This window comes from Arachis hypogaea, chromosome 12 (genome assembly GCF_003086295.3).
Source record: "Arachis hypogaea cultivar Tifrunner chromosome 12, arahy.Tifrunner.gnm2.J5K5, whole genome shotgun sequence".
Lineage (NCBI taxonomy): Eukaryota > Viridiplantae > Streptophyta > Magnoliopsida > Fabales > Fabaceae > Arachis > Arachis hypogaea.
The window spans coordinates 108,789,517-108,797,229 of record NC_092047.1 but is presented as its reverse complement, the minus strand read 5'-3'; the positions used below and the strand labels follow the sequence as shown (position 1 = coordinate 108,797,229).

Sequence of the window (7,713 nt, the reverse complement as noted above, 5' to 3'; positions counted from 1 at the left end):
TGTTCTTGCTGCTTTTTGCTCAAGAATCATTTTTTGATTTTCAGATCTCAATAACATGTTCATGTCATCATTTTCAAGAGCCAACATATTTAACAGTCTTAAACAACAAATAAAAGATATATGACTGTTCAAGCATTCATTCAGAAGACAGAAAGCATTGCCACCACATTTAACTAATTAGAATTTCTCTTATTAAAACTCGAAATTTTATTGCTTCTTATTCAAAAGATCTACTATTTATCATGTTTGCTGATGATGAGAAAAATAAACTATAGCTTAATTGGAGATAAAATCAAAATAGATACTAATTACTACTATATGACCTAAGGAAAATTAAAATAAGAACAGTTATCACAGAGTTAAGGCTAAGATTAGAACTCAACAACCTGAGGTTGGGAAGGGATGTTCCTCTAGTCTGTGAGGTGCTTGGTCCTCAGAGAGAATTTCTGGCGCTTCAGTTCCTTTAAATCATGCCTTACTCCTTGGAGTGGGTTGTTTTCTTTAGGGGCCATGATCTTAGTGATCACGGATAAGCACACCAAACTTAGAGCTTGCTTGTCCTCAAGCAAAAGAAAAAGAAAGAGATGGTAGAAGGAGAGCTCCTCCCACATCTGGCGTTTGAACGCCAAACACTGTGTTTTGGGCGTTCAACGCCAAATGCTGCTCTCCTGGGCGTTCAACGCCCAGTTGTTGCCCTTTTCTGGCTTGAACGCCAGATAGCTATCCTTACTGGCGTTTCTTGCCAGTAAGCTCCCTATCTTTGTTTTGTGTGTAGATTCCTTCTGTAACCCTGTAAACTTATGCAAATGATTCTTTACCTTAGTGTCAGTGAACTTTATATAAACAAATAAAAATAAAAATAGGGCAAAATGCTTAGAGATTATTGCCCATGCTGGGTTGCTCCAGCAAGCGCTCTTATTGTCTTTAGCTGGATCTGCTGAGCTTTTAATCTAGCTTCAGCCTTGAGCATTCTGCTCAATGTTGCTTCAAGATAATGCTTGATTCTCTGTCCATTGACAATGAACTTCTATCAGAATCAATATCTTGAAGCTCCACATAACCATATGTGACACACTTGTAATCACGTATGGTCCCCTCCACCGGATTTCAGTTTCCCGGGAATAGCCTGAGTCTAGAGTTAAACAATAGGACTTCTGTCCTGGTTCAAAGATTCTAGATGACAGCTTTCTGTCATGCCATTTTTTTATTTTCTTTATAAAGCTTGCATTTTCGAAAGCTGTGAATCTGAATTCTTCTAGCTCATTTAGCTGGAGCAATCGTTTTCTCCTGCTAATTTGGCATCAAAGTTTAGGAATCTGGTTGCCCAGTAGGCTTATGTTCCATTCCACGGCAAGTGCATGCTTTACCATACACGAGTGGTATGGAGAGGTCCCTATAGGGGTCTTGAATGCTGTTCTGTAAGCCCACAGAGCATCATCCAAGCTCCTTGCCCAATCTTTCTACGGGTATTACTGTCCATTCCAGGATTCTCTTTAATTCTCTGTTAGAGACTTCAGCTTGCCCATTGGTTTGTGATGATATGGGTGGCCACTTGTGGCGAATTCCATACCGAACCATGGCAGAGTAAAGCTTTATTGCAGAAGTGAGTGCCCATCATGATAACACTCTAGGGACACCAAACCTGCTAAAGATATGTTTCTGGAGGAACTTCAGCGCTGTTTTAGTATCATTGTGGTTGGCAATACTCGACCCATTTGATACTAGTCACTGCACCAGAATAAGTGTTTGAATATGATGGAAAAGGTCCATGAAGTCATTCCCATACATCAAACAACTCTATTTCCAGATCCTTGTTGAGCATGGCGTAACCATGAGGCAGTTACCAGCTCTTTGGCACTTCACAATTACGTACAAACTCTCGGAATCTTTATAGAGTGTGGGCAATAGAAGCACATGGAGGACCTTGTGGCTGTTCGTTCACTCGAAATGTCCATATTGAGATCTTGCAATGCCATAGGATTCTATGCTTCTCTCTGGACACACCTACGGATAATTGTCTGCACATTCTTAAGAGATAGGTTCATCCACAAGTAGTACTTTGCATCAGTAACTAATTTCTTCTTTGTATTCTATTGTACTCCTTGGGTATAACTTGCAGCATTTAAATCGCCTTGGTCTTTTGCATAGATGCTCATCGGTTCAGAGATTCAAGAATGGATGGACGTCCTCATGCATGGGAAGTATTGGATCACCTTAGGACTTGTCCTTTTCTTCTTTTTAATCAACTTTGCAGACAAACCACTGATTAAATCACTTTGGTTTGAGGCAACATTTGTTTGGTGATCAAGATTGGCTTGTTTATTTGGGCCATAATTAATTTGCTTTTCTACTCATAACATGTGGCTTGTTTCCTTTTCTTTTTTCTTGGTTCACCTGTTTCTCATTTTGGATCAATATTTGGAGTATTAGTGTAGGCTTATTTTTCATGCTTCTTGGATCAATGAAAAATTAATTTTTCTTCCTGCACACTAAACAAAAGCATCAAACAAACAATTGAAAATATTTTATAAACACTTAATTAATATTTAATAATGTTTGGTCATCATTTTTTTCAAACTCAACACTAATTTTTTATTGAATCAATTTATCTGGTTTATGACAAAAATAATATGATTTAACTGATTATGTGTGTGGTAATTTAATTGGTTGAAATAAAATATTTTTAAGAAAAGATATTTTGAACAACTTTATGTGAGTGACCTCCATTAATTAATCACTTAAATGAAGTGAAATGTTAAGGATTAGAAATATAATTATTCATGTGTCTATTTTTATTAGTTTAAATTTTTAGAAGAAATAATTTCATAATATAGTATTAGAATTTTTATGACCTAAAGATTTAAACACTACAAGATTCTTATTAATTGGTGGAGGTTTTATAGTGGAGATTTTTCAAAACCTCCCCAACATCATCTATTTGTGACCATTTATAAAATTTCAAAAAATAAAAATTCTAACATTGTATAGTTAAAACACCCACACATTTGAAGGCCCAAACAAACATTCAAATCCCATTCTAAAGATGCAAACTAGGGCTAGCTTCGAGTAAGATGGATAGTGAGTAAGACCTAATCGAAACCCTAAATTACAGCCGTCGTTGTCGTCACTGCCACCACCACCGCTACAGTCATTCATCTCCTTACTACTAGCGCTAATGCCACCATGTACTTCGACAATCTCTTTTTTTGTTGTCTCTTCTGTCGACGCATCTCCTCAAGTCGCGACACGGTAACTTTTGAATTTTCCTTCTATGTTCTTTTGTACATTCCTATGAAAACTTTTTTTTATTGTTACTTTTGTAATCTCTTCCACGTTAATTTAGTTTGATTGATTACTTCTCTGATTTCATATTTGACTTGTTACTTCTGCTATTATTAATTTAATTTTTTTTAAAAAATAGTATCATGCCACTATATATTACTGCATCCATCTAAACTATATATTTATAAGTTACATAATCTCAAAATATGTAAAGACCATTTTTTTTTTCTCGAAACTCAATGACTTTAAGGGGCAACCAAAATTAATTTATGGTTTTGATTATATTGTTAATTTATGACTCCTAACAAAGCGAGGGGACACCCTTAAGGCGATTTAAAAGGACATGAATTAAGTAACAAATATATCAATTCTGAAATTTTAAGCCTTTATAAAACTTCATGCATGGTATATCATACATTTGCATTTCCAAAACAAAAAGAAGACACATATATATAATATATGGCTAGAAATGGTGGTGTGACGTATAAACAAATAACATGTTCCTTCATTATTATTGGATTTGTTATTTGTGCTATCATTGTTGAATCGCATGACAGTATTCCAAAATGGTCTTCAGCTCAATACGATGGTCTTCAACATCCGGAATATAAGCTGAAACGTTGTGCTCAATCATGCAAGAGCCGCTATAGAAATAATCCGGAGGCGGCGGAGGATTGCATTAGGAGATGCAATGCTAAGTATGTTCCTCCGGTGGAAAGTTATAACAATGGTAAGTATTTAAATTTTAAATTGTTATATTATATTAATTATTTAATATTCATATTTTATTATATGAAAAATTTTCCACTCATTGGTGAGTGCTAACTGATAAAAGATACAAAGTATGTAGGATATTCAACTATATGATACAAAATAAAAATTAAAACAAAATCATGGTACTTTAAGTAGTTTATTATAATCATGAGTTGAAATAGGAAGCTAATATTTTTCATCTGACATCGGTCTATATTTTTTATTTTAAATTTTTTATTCTAAATTTTAAATTCTAAATCATAAATTTTAAATTATGTATCTTAAATTTTAATTCTAAACCCTAAATTTTTTAAAAATAAAGGTTATTCATTCATAAAGAATTGGATAGAATCATAGTGGTTTAGATGACTTTCAAAAGAGTGAGTGAAAAAAAAGTTAAATAAATAATATTAATATTTAAAAATTAATTTTTATATTTTTCAATAATAATATATGAAATAATAAATACTTTAAAATTATCTTAATTTTGTTTTTTTTTTAAATTGCGCCAAAAGTTTAGAGTAGTATAAAAATTAAGGTGAATTCTACCATATTCTTTGTAAAGTAACATGTAACTTATCCGGTGTAATGTGTCACTTTTTAATTGGTTATTAGGTTAACCATAGTTAGAATATTTTATAATTAAATTAGTTTTTAAAATGTGTAATTATGCAATTTTTTAAAGTATTAAAAATTGAAATATGACTTTTTTTCAAATCGTTTTCAGAAGATGTAATTGTATCCTAATCCTCTGTAATGGCTTTCGACCTTTCGCTTCTCCCCATTCCTTCATCTTCGTCGCACCTCCCAAGCAACACCGCCTCGTTGATTTTAATCAAATTATAAGCCAACTGAATACATAAAAAAAACTGATAGGGAGTTTTAAGAACGCAGAGAAGAGAGAAAACCAATTTGTCCAAGCATGGCGAAGCAGAATCTGGCCAGAGGTGACAGTAGCGACGAACGAGGACGCGATGATGAGAGATGCACCGGAGTAAGGAGACACGACGACGCAAAGTAGGGGAGCCACAAATGTGACGGTGTAGTATTGGAGACGCACCGGAGCTGGCAAGACGAATCAGAGGAGCCGGTGATCGTGACTTCTGTACTTTGGAGTTTGCCGTTCGAGACTTCAGGAGAGGCTGACTAGTGAAAAAGAGTTGTTGAGTGACATTGAGAGAGAACGAGGAAGAAGAATTTAGTATTAGGACTACCGTTAACGTGATTTGAAAAATTAAAAAAAATCAGTTTCTAATATTTTAATAAATTATATATTTACCCTTTTTAAAAATTTATTACAGTATAATCTTTTTTTTATTTTTTTACCGAAGATATGGAGACTCAAATCCGCAACCTCTTAATTGAGTATGGGGAGATTATGCCATTTGAACTATTGCTTCTTGGCTTATTACAGTATAATCTAACTATGCTTAAGATAATAACTTAAATTAAAAGTAAATATCCAATTAAAACGTGACACATCATAAAAGATTTTTATGTTATTTTAAAAATAATTGGGTAGAATTTATCAAAAATTAATAAGATATTAAAAAATAAAGCATATAAATCATTTACCTATATGACAAGGGCCTTAAGATCTAGTCAAAATAACATATAAAATAAATATTTGGGTTAATTGCGATTTACTTCTTGAATTGTAGATTATGTGATCTTTAACCCTTAATCTTTAAAAATTTAAATGTTAATTTGCGCATTTTTAAAGTTCAAGGGCTAAAATTGCATATGACCTAATAATAATGTTCAAGAGGGAAAGTGCAACTAATCCAAAATATTTCAATAGTTTAATTTATTTTTAATTTTACTTTGTGTTCCATTTTGGTTTCCGTGTTATATATATACTTTGAGCTTGAACTACAGTATTTATAGTCTATATATACTAACACTATTGTTATGTGAGAGAGAATTTTTTCATAGTTATGCTAAAAAAAACCTAACATTTATTTTCTGCAGGCATGTAAGAATTGAAATTTAAATAAATCTTTAATTTCAATACACATCGAAGAAGATTTGAGCACCTCATCGATCAGACCAGAAAATGATTCACGTTGCAATACGGGATGTTTAAATACTTTGTTAATTATATTTGTTATTTCCTTACTATTTCAGTTATCCTTGTGGTTTAATAGTTAAATTGTGCTACAAGGCAATAGTAGCCATTAGGCTACAATCAAATGTAATAAAAAAATTGTGAAGTGAAATTATTGCTACCGAAATTTCTTTTACATGCTCATTCAATTTAAAATTTATTTAGACGAATAATCACAAATGAAGAAATATTGCACACTGATAAAATTCGAAAGCGATTCACAAAATTAAATTTTTTGGTTAATAGCCAAATTAATCTTTGAAAGATAATGCATTTTTTAAATTTGTCTTTAAATTTTTTTTTCAATAAAATTAGTTTTTTAAATACTACAAATTAATCATATATGTCTTTCAATTACTCCACTTCCGATTTTTGTCAACGATGTGAAATGTTAACGAATAGCATACATGACACATAACATGTTCAATTAGATGTTGACTAAATATGTTTACGAAAATCTATCAATTTAGTCATTAAATCATATTAGGAATAGGATTTTTGTAATTGAAAAAAATGACTAAATTAATAAATTTCCATAAACATATTTGGTCAATATCCAATTAGACATATCAAGTATTATATATGTTATCAATTAATATTTTACAACATCAATCTTTAAAGAAAATTGTTAATAAAGTAACTGAAGGACAAATATGATTAAATTATAATTTTTGAAGAACCAATTTGATTAAAAAAATCTTTTAGGAATAAATTTAAAAAATATTTTATTTTTTAAGAACTAATTTGGCTATTAATTCTTAAATTTTGTATGCATAATAATAGTTGTTCAAAATTCTTGCGACCATCCAAATTTCCATAGCTTCTGAAATGATGGGCTTCTTTCACCGAGTTTATTACACATTTAAGCACAATCTATAAAGACGCTCTAATACTTCAAATTTATTTGAATAATTTTTTTAAAAGAATATTTAAAAGATAAAAAATAAAATATATTTTTTTTGTCTTTAATATTGATAATGAAAGTGATATAGTAGAGATAGAGTGAATGACAGTAGAGTAAAAAAAGTACGGAGAGAAAATATCAAAGAAAATAATAAAAATGAAGAAAGATTGCTACTCAAATGAGAAAAGATGATATGATATGACGATGAGTATGTGATAAAGATATAATTAAAAAAAATTTGATTAATAAAAAATTAATATAAAGGATAAAATTGAAGTTTATTTTAAATATTAAGAATAAAATTGAATCAAATTAAACACTAAAAATATTTTTAAAATTTTTTAAAAATGTTAAAGACAAAAAATATATTTTACTCAAAAATAAAAATAATTTTATGTTTAGATATTACATGTAAAATTATATTTTTATTTAATAATTATATTTGAGTATGATAATATAAAAATATTTTTTATTTATTTATAATGTTAAAATTATTTTTAAGTAAAAATAATCTTTTTAAAAATATAAATTATAACTCTTTTAAAAAAAATTTAATGTTTTTGTTTTACTACTATTTTTTTTTAATATCAATTTAATGGTGCAGGTTTTTTTACCACCCGTTGAGTTTCCGTTATGGAATTATCATTCATAACTCCACTAGATCTGG

General features: G+C 30.4%; 1 long non-coding RNA gene across 1 annotated transcript; it reads left to right on the top strand.

Moving 5' to 3' along the window:
- Nucleotides 1-3,632: 3,632 nt before the first annotated feature.
- LOC140177361 (uncharacterized) lies at nucleotides 3,633-6,278 on the top strand. The gene is made up of 2 exons (XR_011869204.1): nucleotides 3,633-4,012; nucleotides 6,007-6,278. It is a non-coding gene; the product is annotated as an uncharacterized lncRNA (long non-coding RNA).
- Nucleotides 6,279-7,713: the final 1,435 nt, after the last annotated feature.